Source organism: Heptranchias perlo, chromosome 25 (genome assembly GCF_035084215.1).
Source record: "Heptranchias perlo isolate sHepPer1 chromosome 25, sHepPer1.hap1, whole genome shotgun sequence".
NCBI classification, from domain to species: domain Eukaryota; kingdom Metazoa; phylum Chordata; class Chondrichthyes; order Hexanchiformes; family Hexanchidae; genus Heptranchias; species Heptranchias perlo.
Genome location: NC_090349.1, coordinates 35,819,653 through 35,835,591, shown reverse-complemented (window position 1 = coordinate 35,835,591; position 15,939 = coordinate 35,819,653). Strand labels below are relative to the sequence as shown.

At 44.2% G+C, this 15,939-nt stretch overlaps 1 pseudogene; it reads right to left on the bottom strand.

Annotated features, from left to right (window-relative positions):
* Positions 1–14,291: 14,291 nt before the first annotated feature.
* LOC137342400 (large ribosomal subunit protein eL30 pseudogene) lies at positions 14,292–14,687 on the bottom strand (annotated as a pseudogene).
* Between the last annotated feature and the right edge of the window lie 1,252 nt (positions 14,688–15,939).

The following is a 15,939-nucleotide window of genomic DNA, read 5'->3' as shown; positions in this document are numbered from 1 at the left end:
CTGGAAGTGGGATGCTTTGGGTATTTAGCACTGGATTGAAGATGTCAGTACTGGGAAATGGGAACATTTTCCCACTGTACATCTTTGTCAGCACTCCCAGGTCAGTGTAGGTTGGATGCAAGGTAAAGACTCCTTCACATTGTCTTGACAACATGTCTCAATTGAACCTCAGATAGGTCACCGCCCCACCCCGCCCCCCCGGTCTCTGCATCAGTGCAATATTTTCATTCTCCACGTCAGCCTTTTTTGGGGCCTTTCCGAGAGAGAGTTATAATTTAGTGCTGAAATGTGGGCACATTTTGACTCAGGATCAATAGCCACGAGGAACGGCCAAAAGTCACCTGATATCGAACCCTTTCAGCCAACTCTGCCAATGGCTCAGTGGGTTAATTCAATCAGTAGCTGAGTCATACAGTCTAAAAAGTTCCCAGATCCAAACCCTCGTCTGTGCTGCATTAGGTGATTTCAGGCTAAACCAAACATTAAGAATCTTGGTGTCATGTTTGACCCTGAGCTTAGTTTCAGACCCTATATCCCTTCCAACACAAAAAATGCTCACTTCTACTTTCACAACCATGACTGCCTCTGCCCCTATCTCTGCCCAACCCCTGGTGAAGCCCTCACACATGCCATTGTCACCTCCAACTCTATCTTTGTTGGCCTCCAGCTTGTGCAACATTCTGTCACGCATCCTGTCCTGCACTAAGTACTGCTCATCCATCACACCAGTCCTCCCTAACTTACGTTGACTCCACACCACAAATTTAAATCCATTGTCCTCATCTTTAAATCCTTCCATGGCTTTGACCTACCCTATCTCTTCTCCAGCCAATATATCCCCCCTCAAAACACACTATTCCTCTGACTTTAGTGTGTCCCACCATTCCTGCCTCCATGGTGGCAGAGTCCTACACTCTGGAATTCTCTCCCTACGTCTCTCCACTTCCCCTTCCTCCTGTACAAATCTCCTCAAAACCTATTTCTTCGACCAAGCTTTTGGTCACCTCTTCCAATCCATCCCTTTCTGGCTCAGTGTCCGTTTTTCCTTATGCCTCTTGGTGAATTGCCTTGGGCTGTTCCTTACATTAAAGGCGCTATATAATTGCAAGCTGCTGTTGTTTTTGAAGTAGTGGCAGAGGTGCCAAAGTTGATCCTGGAGGAGGTGCAACGCACAGTCACCAGAATGATCTCGGGGCTAAAAGGGTTAAATTATGAGGACAGGTTGCATAGACTAAGCTTGTATTCCCTCGAGTATAGAAGATTAAGGAGTGAGGTGTTTAAGATGATTAAAAGATTTGAAAGGGTAGATAGAGAGAAACTATTTCCTCTGGTGGGGGGAGTCCAAAACAAGCGGGCATAACCTTAAAATTAAAGCTCAGCCATTCAGGGGTGATGTCAGGAAGCACTTCTTCACACAATGGGCAGTGGAAATCTGGAAAACTCTCTTCCCCGAAAAGCTGTTGAGGTTAGGGGTAAATTGAAAATGTCAAAACTGATAGATTTTTGTAAGGTAAGGGTATTAAGAGATATGGAACCAAGATGGGTAAATGAGTTAAGATACAGATCAGCCACGGTCTAATGGCAGAACAGGCTCGAAGGGCTGAATGGCCTACTCCTATTCCCATATTAATATGATCTCAGCACCCCTTGGCAGAAGAAAAACAAAACCCTTGCAAAGGCTTAGATTTGGATGTAGGGCCCAGAAGTGAAAGGTGGGGCATTATAACATTAAATCAATATGATGTTACTATGAAAGAAAAATGTGGACTTAAAACTCCAGGGCCCGGACAACTTCTAGATTTTACAGAATCGATTCTCCCGTTTCATGAGCAGCAAATAAGGAAATCTCCCTGATTGGGAGCAGCCCTGGGCTGGCTGTGCGGTGAGATTGTCAGCTGCCTTTAAATTGTCTCCAGATGAGGAGAGTATGCTGTTTGCTGGCTGAAATTCACTGAGACACCCAAAACCTCAACAGAGCAGAATTCTCAAACTGGGACACTTCGGAAAGATGTGCAAACAAGGAAAACCACTGAGGGGAGAAAAAGATCACATGCCAGTTAAAATTTTACTCTTTCATTTGCATGTAAAGTTATTCATATCAGGAATATAAGGAATTTTAGGATCAGTGAAGTCCATTGGGCTCAACAAGCAGATTCCTTTGTTTAACATTACAGATAAAGTAGACTATGGAACTCCCTATGATTATAAGACATGACTTCCGATAGTAAGCGCCCATTGCATAATGGGCATGGGGGTGGGGGAGGTGGGGGGAGGATATCTCTGTAACCTCCTCCAGCCTTACAACCCTCCGAGATCTCTGCGCTCCTCCAGTTCTTGCCTCTTGCACATCCCCGATTTTAATTGCTCTACCATTGACGGCCGTGCCTTTAGCTGCCTAGGCTCTAAGCTCTGGAATTGCCTCCCTAAACCTCTCCGCCTCTCTCTCCTCCTTTAAGACACTCCTTAAAACCTACCTCTTTGACCAAGCTTTTGGTCACCTGTCCAAATATTCCTGATGCGGCTCAGTGTCACATTTTGTTTGATAATCGCTCCTGTGATGCTTTACTACGTTAAAGGCGTTATATAAATTCAAGTTATTGTTGTTGTTCAGTAGGTCGTAAATCTGAACCCCACCTGATTCTAATCTCGCGATACTTTCTTGCAAACTTTACAAATGTGTGATGTAACCTCTCACGCAAACCATGCGAGAGGCTAATCAATGCACTGATACATTTCAGGGGAAACTAGATAAACACATGAGGGAGAATGGAATAGAAGGATATGCTGATAGGGTGAGATGAAGAGGGGTGGGAGGAGGCTCGTGTGGAACATAAACGCTGGCATAGACCAGATGGGCCAAATGGCCTGTTTCTGTGCTGTAGATGCTGTGTAATTCTATGCAAAGGGGCAAATCTCAATGTTTTGACAGTATTGTGAGCCCATTTAAAATGAGTTTTGAGAGTTAAATTCTGAGACGGAGTTGTACTATCTTTACTGCCCCAGTAGGAGTTAATTTATTGCTGCTTTTTGGAGTAGTTTTGCTGCATTTTTATAGCCGACTTCCTTTTTGCTTTGGTGAGCTGTTTTTTTGGCATTTTTTAATGTTTTCAATCCTAGTCCTTTTCCCAACAGCCTATTGGCTGCCAGCTGAAAAATCTGTTTGCAGCAACTGCATCTCTGAAGAAAGGTTTATTTCTCTGGGGCTCAGAGATTTAGACGAGGAAGCAAAGTATCCAAGACGGATGAGACACAGATGCAGTTCCACCTGAGGCGACCTGTCTTCATCTACCCATACCCCAGGAGCCTGGTCTACAGGCACAGGAGGCACACCTGAGGAGGTCTGAGGTACTTCACCTCTGGAGACCCTTATAGAACGCTTAAAGGAACAGTGTTCGTTAGGGCTCCCTTGTAACCGAGGTGACATGCCTATATACAGTGCATCATGCAGCCGTTATTACTTAGTGAATGAGTGAGTGAAGAAGAAAAGGACAATACTGGCTATGAGCATCATAAAAGCCTCCGAGCTCTCCCTTCCTGCTCCTTCCATCGTCTCTCGGCCTTTTCTTCTCTCCTCCATTCTTCAACCGCAAAGAAATATATTGCAGTTTTCCTTTAAATGCAAGCAGCGGGCCTTTAAAAGCTGCTGCTGCGACAGAAATCCGCCTCTCCCATCAGCACGCTCATGGTACCTGGTCCATTGAGCACAGGGAGCGTGATGACTTTATTTAAACGTGCTGACCTTGGGATTTCTGGCGGAGTCAGCAGGCAGTGCACGGGGTCAAATTCAGTACAGTTGAGTCCAGAAATTCTACCCTATAGTTTATTTGGATTTTTAGCAAGCTTTTGATAAAGTGCCACATAAAAGAATTCTAATAAAACTGAAAACCTTGAAAATTGAGGCTAGAAAATGGGACTGGATAAGAAGTTAGCCTGGATTTTTTCTTGTGTTCCTCCTCCTTTCTGCCAGTTTTCCCTCTTCCTCCTAATCCTGGAGATATTGACTGTCTTCGCAGGCACTGGTTGTCCTCTGGTATCTTGCTTTCGTGGCCGTTCTTCATGCATGAACCTAGACAGTGAGGGTCAGTAAGCTGTTTAACCTTGAGGGGCATCACAGCCAGACTGACGCTTTCTTCACCCCATGTCTACACACGCCCACTTCCAGTGTAGGATAGCAATCGGGAGTAGGAACACTGTCCAATTTTCCCCTCCTTAACCCAGGGGCCACTGAACCGATTGTAGCACCACTATTGCCAGCCCAGCTGGTTAACTCAACACAGTGATAGAACTGGAGGCCTAACTAGTCTGTGAGGTTCGATTATACGCAGGGTAAATTCACCGAACCATCATAGGGGCCAAATGACCTTCATTGGTAACTTATTCCGCTTTGTGTAATAAAATGTTACTCCTGACTTTTCCTTTCACTCCTAATCTCCTCATTTTTAATTTGTTGCCCCTAGTAACGACCCTTCACCTTGAGCTAATTTCCTTTTCAGAAGTGTCAGCAGTTATTAAAAAAATACTTTCCTCCTCTTATCTCTGCACTGCTGAAGCCATTAACTCATGCTCGGCTTTGGTTCTCTCTGATACCTCGCCCAAAGGGCCACCCTTTATGGGTGAGCCTATTTAGTGAGTGCAGTAGGATTATTCTGGTCATGGTACCCAGCACACCTGAGCCCAATGCTGTCCTCACTCACTGTCCACACACTTCACTGCGGCAGTCGCAAGATGGCGATCAGAATTCTGAGCCACTGGGGGCACTGCTCAGTACAAACATTTTCGTTCTGCGATTGTGGGGCTGTGTGCGAACAACATGTTTTCAACCACCCGTGGGTTCTTATCTTATAGTGAGGATGAGATAAAGTCTGATAACAGGGACTCAGTGTGAAAGTTGAGGCCTTGGAGAGTGAACACAAATCTCAGCAGTGAAAAAATAAAATGATAAATTTTTGATTTTAATTAAAAGTAGACCTTAATTTAGTGGTAAGAACCAGGAATTGCTAAGCATTTATTATTGCGAGGTAAGATGTAGTTTTTTTTTGAGCAATTTGATACAGAAATAATCCGTAGCTCCTGTATTTCCTCCTATGCGGCTGATAATCAATCATATCGTCAGTGGATGGGTTCCATGTGTTCAGGGATCCATTGCGAATCACACCATTTTGCAAATAGTTGGCATAGATTTGGGGTGCGGGGGTGGGGCGGGGGGGTGGTGGGAGGACTCTGCTACCAGTCTCTGAACCAACCCTTGCACTAACATAAGAACATAAGAAATAGGAGCAGGAGTAGGCCAATCGGCCCCTCGAGCCTGCTCCGCCATTCAATAAGATCATGGCTGATCTGATCCTAACTTTCAAATCTAAATTCATGTCCAATTTCCTGCCCGCTCCCCGTAACCCCTAATTCCCTTTACTTCTAGGAAACTATCTATTTCTGTTTTAAATTTATTTAATGATGTAGCTTCCACAGCTTCCTGGGGCAGCAAATTCCACAGACCTGCTACCCTCTGAGTGAAGAAGTTTCTCCTCATTTCAGTTTTGAAAGAGCAGCCCCTTATTCTAAGATTATGCCCCCTAGTTCTAGTTTCACCCATCCTTGGGAACATCCTTACCGCATCCACCCGATCAAGCCCCTTCACAATCTTATATGTTTCAATAAGATCGCCTCTCACTCTTCTGAACTCCAATGAGTAGAGTCACTATAGAGCAAACAGGAGCAAGGATACTCATTTTTTTTCCCCTTTATGAATATAGGAACAGGAGTAGGCCCTTCAGCCCCTCGAGTCTGTTCTGTCATTTAGTTAGATCATGGCTGATCTGTCCCCGACCAGAGGAAACTAAGCCAGGATAGGACATTGAGGAGAATAATTCCCCACCCTCTCCGTTACAACCATGGCTGACCCTTCCTTTTCCTCTATAATGATGCTTTTCTTTCCCTTTTTCTCAGCATTTTGTTAGAATAAAAAGTACAGTTTCATTGCAATTCTTGGTTTTCTTTCACAACTTTCAGGAATTTTTTTAATTTAAAAAAAAGCAATAAAATGTCTCTGGATTAATAAAAAAATAATAATAATAAAATGATTTTGGCCTAAGTTACATCAGCAGTTGTCGATGGATGTACTTTGTATTGGACGGTAATTTGCAATGTAGGTCACGTTGTGATGGTGTGTTTTGTGGCCGGGAGGTTATTGCTCCAGTCAGAACAATGAAATCTAAAAAAATTAAAAAGTTATGGAATCAGAAACAGTTGAAATCTGTTCAGATACGTTAAATGAAGCTTTCTGATCAATAACCAAAAAAAAATGTGATTTCACTGCTTTATTTATCATATTTTCAACTTTTTTTGTGGTATGTCAATGATTTTCTTACAGATCTGTGCTGTTTCACTTAAGAAAAACACAGATAAAATTTGTACTTTTACCACACAAAAAAACAACTGATTTTGGCTTAGGAGGTTCCAAAGAGTGTGTAAATTAAACATGAAAACTGTAAAATATTTTTTAAAAAATGTATTCACAGCATGAAAATTACCTTTCACTGAGAATATAGGAACAGGAGTAGGCCCATTCAGCCCCTCCAGCCTGTTCCGCCAGTAAGTGAGATCATGGCTGATCTGTATCCTAACTCCAGCCTCCTGACTTGGCTCCTTATCGCTTAATACCCTTGGCTAGCAAAAATCTATCGATCTCAGATTTAAAATTATTAATTGAGCTAGCGTCTACTGCGAAACTCGAGGGCCCAGCACCAGAGGAGGGGAGCAGCCAGCGGCCGCCAGGGTAAAAGCGGGGTCGGGGATAGGGGGTAGGGGGCAGGAGGCGGAGCCGGTGATGGGGTGGGCGGGACCTGCACTCTGCATCCAGGCATCAGATCTCAGAGAGAAACATTGTAATGAACCTGACGCAGTGACACAGCGAGCGTAACAAACAGTGACATTGCAACACTGTACAGTACTGTAACTAACCAGCTGAAATTGGCACTGTAACACCGTACAGTGGATAACAAGAGTCTAAGCGGGATAGAGGAGCAAAGGCATCTAGATGGACAAATCACTAAAAGTAGCGACGCAGGTTAATAAGGCCATAAAAAAGACAAATCAAGCACTAGGGTTCGTTTCCGAGAGGGGTAGAATTGAAAAGCAAAGAAGTTATGTTAAACTTGTATAGAACCTTGGTTAGTCCACATTTGGAGTATTGTGCACAGTTCTGGTCATATAGATATAGGGGATTATAGAGGCATTGGAGAGGGTGCTAAAAAGATTTACAAGGATGATACCAGAACTGAGAGGATATCATTATCAAGAAAGACTAAACAGGCTGGAGCTCTTTTCTATAGAAAAGAGAAGGCTGAGCGGTGACCTGATAGATGTCTTTAAGATAATGAAAGGGTTTGATAAGGTAGACGTAGAGAAAATGTTTCCACTTGTGGGAGAGTCCAGAACTAGAGGTCATAAAAATAAAATAGTCGCTAATAAATCCAATAGGGAATTCAGGAGAAACTTCTTTACCCAAAGAGAGGTAAGAATGTGGAACTCGCTACCACAAGGAGTAGTTGAGGCAAATAGCATCGATACATTTAAAGGGAAGCTAGATAAGCATATGAAGGAGAAAGGAACAGAAGGGTTTCCTGATAGGGTGAGATGATGTAGGGAGGGAGGAGGCTCATGTGCAGCATAAATGCCAGCACAGACCAGTTGGGCCGAATGGCCTGTTTATGCGCTGTAGTTTTGATGTAACTTGATGCAGCTTTTAGCGGGAGAGAGTTCCACACTTCTACCACCCTTTGTGTGAAGAAATGTTTCCTAACTTCTCTCCTGAATGACCAGGCTCTGATTGTAAGATTATGTCCCCTTGTCCTAAGCTCCCTCACCAGCCGAAAAAGTTTCTCTCTATCTACCCTATCAATTCCTTTCAAAATCCTAAAAACCTCAATCAAAATCATCCCTTTTCCTTCTATATTCCAGGGAATACAAGCCTAGTTTTCATAAAAAAATGCAAAAATCTTTTTTGTGTTCAAAAACTTTAATTCCTTTAGTAAAAGTATGCTGAATTTAGTGAACATACACATTGCAGCTTCAGAGTTGTAGTTTATAACTTCTTAAGTGACGAAACTAAGCAGAATATACAGAGCCCGTTTGGAAAGGGTTAATTAAGCTACCCCGTGAACCTACAACGGTAATATAAAAAGAACGAAAGACTTGCATTTATATCGCGCCTTCCACGACCTCAGGATGTGCCAAAGCACTTTACAGCCAAAGAAGTACTTTTGCAGTGTAGTCACTGTTGTAATGTAGGAAATGCGGCAGCCAATTTGTGCAGATTTTATATTTCAGTCGCTATCCTTGTACTTTTCTGTTTTCTGTTAAATAGACTTAAAGAAATCTTACAACATTAATTTATTAAATGATGAAAATTACAAATACTCATTCGATTATAATCTATAGCAGATTGTAAAATTGGCAACAAAGCTCGGTATTTGGGGTTGGGCTCCAATGAAGGGGGTAGAGGGGGCCCCCAAAATGCCGCCCGATGGGCCTCATGCGCCACCCCGAGTCTGACCCTGCCAGGGCATTCACCACCGCCAATGTAGAAGAGGCCATGGAGGCAGACCCAGAATAAGATGGGCTGACAACATAAACCTGCTCCTTAACAGCATGGGCCTTACTGCCGACGAGGCATAAGTGAGAGCCCAGAACCTTAACGGTTGGAAGAAGCTGGTAGCAGCAACGTCCGCTTTATAGATAAGCCCCTAAACCAGAGCGCGCTGCAGATGTTCTGTGCCTCTGTTCATCCCTCTAATTTTCATCTATGATGTTTAGTTGTGGCAGATGTTAACCAGTAAGCCACAGAAAAATACTCATTGCTCCAGAGGAACTCAGAGCTCTGCTTTAGGAGCTCATGGCCTAATTATCCTAAACACAGTGCCCTGTATTTAATATATATGCTTGTTTAAGAGAGTGCCTGTTATAACGCTACTTCTGTTACACCACTCCCTCCCTTATTAGTAGGATAACATGTTACAAAGCCTTCAGATGACATCATAAGCTACAAGAATGAAGCGAGTTTAATTGATCAACTATGCTGAGTTCGTTGATTTTTGCTGGAGCAGCAGTTAGGGCACTGCTATTGACCTCAGGGTCCCTGGGCCAGGGAGAGATAAATATCAGCTATTCAGTAACCCCACTAGAAAGTGCGCACATGGGGTCATCAGGTGAGGACAGGATTAGGCTTAGCTGTGATATCCCCATCTTTGAAAAGCTTGCCAACACTCATAGCCCAGGCTCACATGTGAAAAACAGCCAGTTGCATGAGGTATCAGAGTGCAGCAAGTGGAACATGTGTATTACATCTCTATTATACAACCCACATTCTAAGGTTCTCAGTTACAACACTATTTCCATTTTGTGCGTCATCCTCATTTTTAGGCTCTCAATTATAATACTGTATCTTCTTCCTATCTCTGTAATCTTCTCCAGCCCTTCAACCATCCTCCCCAAACTTTCCGTTCCTTCAGCTCTGGCCTCTTGTGCACCCCCCTCTCCCTTCGGCCCGCCATTGGCAGCCGTGCCTTCAACCACATGAGTCCCACTCTCGAGGATTCCCTCCCCAAACCCCTCCTCCTTTAACACTCCCCTCAAAACCGACCTCTTTGAACAAGCTTTTGGTCACCCCTCCTAATCTCTCATTCTTTGGCTGGGCATCCTTTTTCCATTCCTCACGCATCTAGGAAGCACCTTGGGGCGCTTTTCCCTACATTTAAGGTGCTATATAAATGCAAGTTGTTGTTGTCATAATTATTGATACATGCCTCACCCCATTATAAAGCTCTCAGATATAACAAGCCCACCATGGTTTGAAGGCTCTAACACTCTCTCTAGCCCTGTTCTGATAATAAGACTCTTGGTTATAAAGTTCCCTCTGTTGTGTGCCTCACTCTTACTATAAAGCGCTTAGCTATAACAGCTCCGTTATATTAGGCCCCATGCACACGATGAGCTGAATTCTCGACTCTTCTTGGCAGACTAGCATCGGGGTGGGAATTCCGGCTACTGCTGTGACCCCACCATAATCTCCACCCATTTTTCATGCAGGATAGGCTCCCGGAAAGAACCCATCACCAAGAGGGAGCCGGAAGCCTAAAACAAGTAAAGGTCCAAGGCCTATTGGGAGGCAGGGTGCCCACGGCTGAGCCGACTCCCTCCAAAAGAGGCTTCAGCGAGACCTCTGCCGCTGCATTCCTGGCAGCCCCTGGGTCAGGGTAGTAGCGGGTGGAAGGCAGGGAAATGGGGTGACATGCCAGGCCCCACCTCCTGGCTGTCATTTACATGCGGCAGGTGGGGAAGGGATGGACAGTGGCTGGCCCAGTGGGGGCAGTGGGGAGAGGAAATTAAGGTTGGGGTGGGAATATGGCATTAGGCCTCACCACCCAATTTTGTCCCATTTTCCAACACTATCCTGCCTAATTTTGGGTGGGATAATTTGGAGGAAAATCCAGCTCAATATATCTACAATTATTATTAACAAGCATACTTAGAGTGTGCACATCCTGCCCTCAAACTCTACTTCCTGTTGTCACAATTTTTGGTCAAGCTTTTGTGTCAACATTTACCATTGAAAATTGTTTGGTCAACATTTTTCATTCAATTTTGCAATGTCAGCAGTCACAATGTAATTGCAGCATCTGGCCACTAGGCGTCTCTGTGAAATAAATCTCAGAAGTCTCGCCATCTTGTATATAAGAAAACTTCTATTCATCAGCTGACCAAGGGCAATGTCACGGGCAATTTATTAGGATTATATATAGTGAAAAGCTAGCGTATTTATTTTACTCCATTAAAGAAATAACTTACATTTATGTAGTGCCTTTCATACCCTCAGGACATCCCAAAGCACCTCAAAGCCAATCAGTTACTTCTGAAGTGCAGTCACTGTTGTTATGTAGGCTAACGCAGCAGCCAATTTTCACCTAGCAATAAGATAAGCAACCAAAATGTTGGCAGGACACCAGGAGAACTCTCCTGCACTCTTTGAGTCGTGTCATATCCACCTGAACAGGGAGGTATGGTCTCAGTTTAACTTCCAATCTGAAAGCCAGTACTTTTGGCAATGGATCACTCCCTCAGAATACTGCACTGAAGTGTCAGCCTAGATCATGTGCTCAAATCCTGGGGTGAGGTTTGAGCCCACAACCTTCTGACTCATTGGTAAACCCAGGAGCCAAGCTGCCACTTACAATAAACCTAACAGCAAAATGATTAAAAATGCCATTTTGACATTTAGAAGCGCCCTTCTGTTGATTATATTTAGAATATCGCATATTCTAAAAGTCCAGTGCGTTCAAAAGTAAATATTCCGGAATAAAGAGTGGAAAACCCTGTGCAATCTTTTTACCGGCCATCATATTTTCCCTTAGTGAGGATGTAGGGTTGCATTCCAGCCTGTATTTCAGCTTATCCTGCTGTTAAATAAACACTCGGCAGATGAGATGCTGGCTCTGAGTGTCTGAGCAGACCACGGCTGGCATGATTCAGAATTTTTGGGGTTTGGTTCTTCCAGGTCCATTTTGCTTCAGACTTGTTCTCTGTTAACCCTTGGAGTACCAAACGCCTGATGTGCCCGTTGAAATACATTCCGAGCTTTTATCACTTAGCTTCTTGGAAAGGCGTTCTCCCTACAATTTACCTTTCCTCCCCCACCACCCATTGATTTTCTCTCATGATCTCCTGATCATGCAGGGATATGGTTCCAATGGGGCCCACTCTCCTCACAGGGGTCATTCTTTATTTGGGCAATGAGCTGAAAATAGCACTAATCTTACAGTAATAAACTGTTGAAATATCAGCAATAGCTTTATTACTTTAATAAGCATTCTAAATACCTAATTAAAATTATACATAACAATATTAAAGATTTTTCTGCTCACTTTGTTGCTTTTGCATCCATTCTGTCTTCTTTCCCATTCCATTTTTTTGCTTTAACTACCTTGCAATCTTGACAGTCACCAGAGTCACCAGAATTTTCACCAGAGTCAAGGCTTCAGGTATGATCCCATTGGGGCGTCAGGGATTCAGGTAGGATCCCATTGGGGTGTCAGGGATTCAGATAGGATCCCATTGGGGTGTCAGGGATTCAGATAGGATCCCATTGGGGCGTCAGGGATTCAGATAGGATCCCATTGGGTTGTCAGGGATTCAGATAGGATCCCATTGGGTTGTCAGGGATTCAGATAGGATCCCATTGGGTTGTCAGGGATTCAGATAGGATCCCATTGGGGTGTCAGGGATTCAGATAGGATCCCATTGGGTTGTCAGGGATTCAGATAGGATCCCATTGGGTTGTCAGGGATTCAGATAGGATCCCATTGGGTTGTCAGGGATTCAGATAGGGTCCTATTGAGGTGTCAAGGTTTCGGGTGGGATCCCATTGTTGGAATTCCAGTACGACTTGTGGCTGTCAGAATTTATTAAGAGAAAGAAAAAACTCACAGTTTAAAATAAAATGGACAAATTTGTGAAGTTCCTTTGAGACTGCTGTGACCTGTTGTCCAACCATCCCAACCTGTAGCCGGCCATTAGGCTCCCTCCTCCAGTGCATTCCTGGCCCACATTTACCTGGCACTTCCCCTAACAGCATTTCCACTCATTAGCCTCCCACTACATACCTCTGGCCATTGGTCCATGTGTCTGGCTGAAGTTGATTTTAATTGGACTTTAATACTGTATGTGATGACAGTTCGCATGTATTTCCATAAAAAGGAGAAAGGGAAAGTCGGGAGACTTAAAGCCTTAAATTTACAAGCAGTTACAACTGTCCTCTGATTGATATCAGTAGCTTACAAGTAGCGACAGCCACCTGAATGTACCTATTTAGAACAGCGACCTTAAAGTACAGGTCAAGAAAGCAGCTAAATGTCATCAACATCACAACCATGCTCCAGAACTGAGGCTGCCCATGAGCAGTGCCAGAGCACATCAGCTAATAATATTAAAAATTACAGATACTCAAGAGTGAATGTAAGACATTAGTGGAGTGGAATCAATGGGGTAGATTTTGATTTTGTGTAAAACGGGAGATAGTGAGTTGGCAGCCCATTTTACATCTTTCCAGTTTTTTATTTTCATTAACAAAGTCAAGAGCTACCCCAATGAGTGTGCTATTATACAAAAAAGATTTTTTTTTTGCCTAATTAACTTCTGTTGTCCATTGTGATCAAGTGGGCTAGTGCCAATGACTGACAAGACTGGTCTCCTCCAATTATCCTGAAGATCTATTGCACTCTGCCCCCATCTTAAACAATGGGCTAGCCGGTGGGGTACGATGAATGGGTGCCCCCTAAATGTGGTACGTCTTTGCATGGCCTACGACGGGATCTTGAAGGTATTGATTGAAAGATACAGGGGGGCATCTGTTCCTCTTGTTTTATATTGATACCTGAGGTTCAAAATGATACCAACATCGACCAGGATTCAGTCCTAGGGACAATGCTGTGGAGGGGTGAAGGTCACTTTGGACTTTGTTGCTGTTCTTTTATTTCAGCAAAGTCCCAATGAAGATAAAAACGTGGGCCTTTAATTTTCACAGGGTTCTTCCAATCTCCCACCATAACCTTGGTGGAAACCTTGGAGAAATGGTTTAAATGCCCATTTTTAGCCACTTACACCATTTCTCTCAGAGTTCCGCCAATCTCCCATTGCAAAAACCCCCACTGCTGATTCCAGACAGTAATGTTTAAGATGAGTTCAATCAGTTCATTCTTATGATTCAGAACTCCTGGACATGCAAAGGTAGGACTTCTTCTGACCCATGTGTAAGATGCAGGAACAAGCTGTGATCTAGATTTATAGCAAAAAAGGAAGCAACAGCAGGGGAGGAGGGCTTCAGCTTACACTGACCTGCCACCGATCACCTTGGACCGTCTTGGCATACATCGTTACCAAATCCCATAAGGACCTGGATTAAGCAATTGGTGACGAGTAATGCCTGGTATGCGGCACTGGACTTAGATTTTTGGAACATGAAGGTGGCTGGAACAATGGAATTACCCTGTATAGGTCTTTTCACTGTTGTCACATGTCTATTGTATAAATAGTGAGAAAATCCTGAGACTTGGGACAACAGTTGCATTACTTAAAGGTCAGGTATGTGAACATATGTTCATACATCCAGCACTTGGTACCTACAATGAACGGGTGAAAGTGGATAAGTAGCTGCTCTTGTAGTTCTGCACCTCAAGCTGGTGGAACCACCATTCTGTGGAATATAGTGTGCATCCATGCTTTGCTCAGAAAGATAATGGCAATTTTTTTTTCTTTTACAGAGCAACTTTATTTGTAAAATATTTCAGAGTCACAGGCAAATTTATTTCTCACTGATCTGCTCTGGCATGCTCCTAATGATGTCAGAGTCACCAGGATCAATGATAGCCAGTGTGCACACTCTGTAGTATTTACCGCAAGCTGCACCTAGCTCAATATTATTGCCACTCTAATGATGCACACCAGTTTTGGCTAACATAGCGCAGTATTTAATCTCTGATTTCCTCAACGCTGGACAGTTGTTGGCAAGAATTACCAGCTTGGCAAATCATTTTCAAAGTCTGTTTGTAGCCCAGCACGTATTTGCCACTTTTCATAACCAGCTGGAGCCTGGAGTTGATGGACTCCAAAGACTTTTACGTCTTCTTAGCCGCCACCATCTTGTCTGCCGCTTTCTCGCCTGAGCCCTGCCGGGGATGTGCACGGACACATTAGATGGTGAGTTGTGCTGCTTGCCATGCCACTTGTGAGGAGTTCCTGGTGCATGCTATCCACTTGATGAAGCCTCAAGCTCATGCTTATCAGTTGTCTAATGACCAACTAGTGACTATCCTCCTTGAGGGAGGTAATAAAGGTCTTTTCAGCGTTGAGGTGATGGAATTTCAGAACCAAGTTAAACCTCTGTGGCAGATTTGATAATCTGATACCTGAACCAGGCAAGTCCATAGTGCTCCAGTGCGCTGTTGATGATTGACCAGCCAGTGTGGCTCACTCATGGAAACTGGAGGTGTAGGTCTATCACTGCGGGCTGGGATTTTCCCTACCAGCTCCAGAATAGCCACGCAAGCCACTATCCCTAAATGATTCATGTGGCCCTAGCTGAACAGGCACGGTTTACCTAGTTAAACTTCAACAGAACCCCTGCGCAAGTTGGGGTTCCCTGAGCCCTGGCTCTGCCGATCTGCATCTAAACTCTCTGGATTTAGAAACGATGACGGCATCGCTGCGACAGCATCAATACTCAACACCAACAACAGCCAATCTCCAGACGCCATCCTACAACTCATCCGCTTCATCCTGGATCACAATATCTTCACCTTCGATAACCAGTTCTTTACCCAAATACACGGAACAGCCACGGGGACCAAATTTGCACCCCAATACGCCAACATTTTCATGCACAAGTTCGAGCAGGACTTCTTCACTGCACAGGACCTCCAACCAACACTATACACCAGATACATCGACGACATTTTCTTTCTATGGACCCACGGCGAAGAATCACTAAAGAGACTACACGATAACATCAACAAGTTCCATCCCACCATCAATCTCACCATGGACTACTCCTCAGAATCAGTTTCTTTCTTGGACACACGAATCTCCATCAAAGACGGGCACCTCAACACCTCACTCTACCGCAAGCCCACGGACAATCTCACGATGCTCCACTTTTCCAGCTTCCACCCTAACCACGTCAAAGAGGCCATCCCCTATGGACAGGCCCTGCGAATACACAGGGTCTGCTCAGACGAGGAGGAACGGGATGGACACCTACAGACTCTGAAAGACGCCCTCGTAAGAACGGGATATGACGCTCGACTCATCGATCGACAGTTCCAACGGGCCACAACGAACAATCGCATAGACCTCCTCAGAAGACTAACACGGGACACAACCAACAGAGTACCC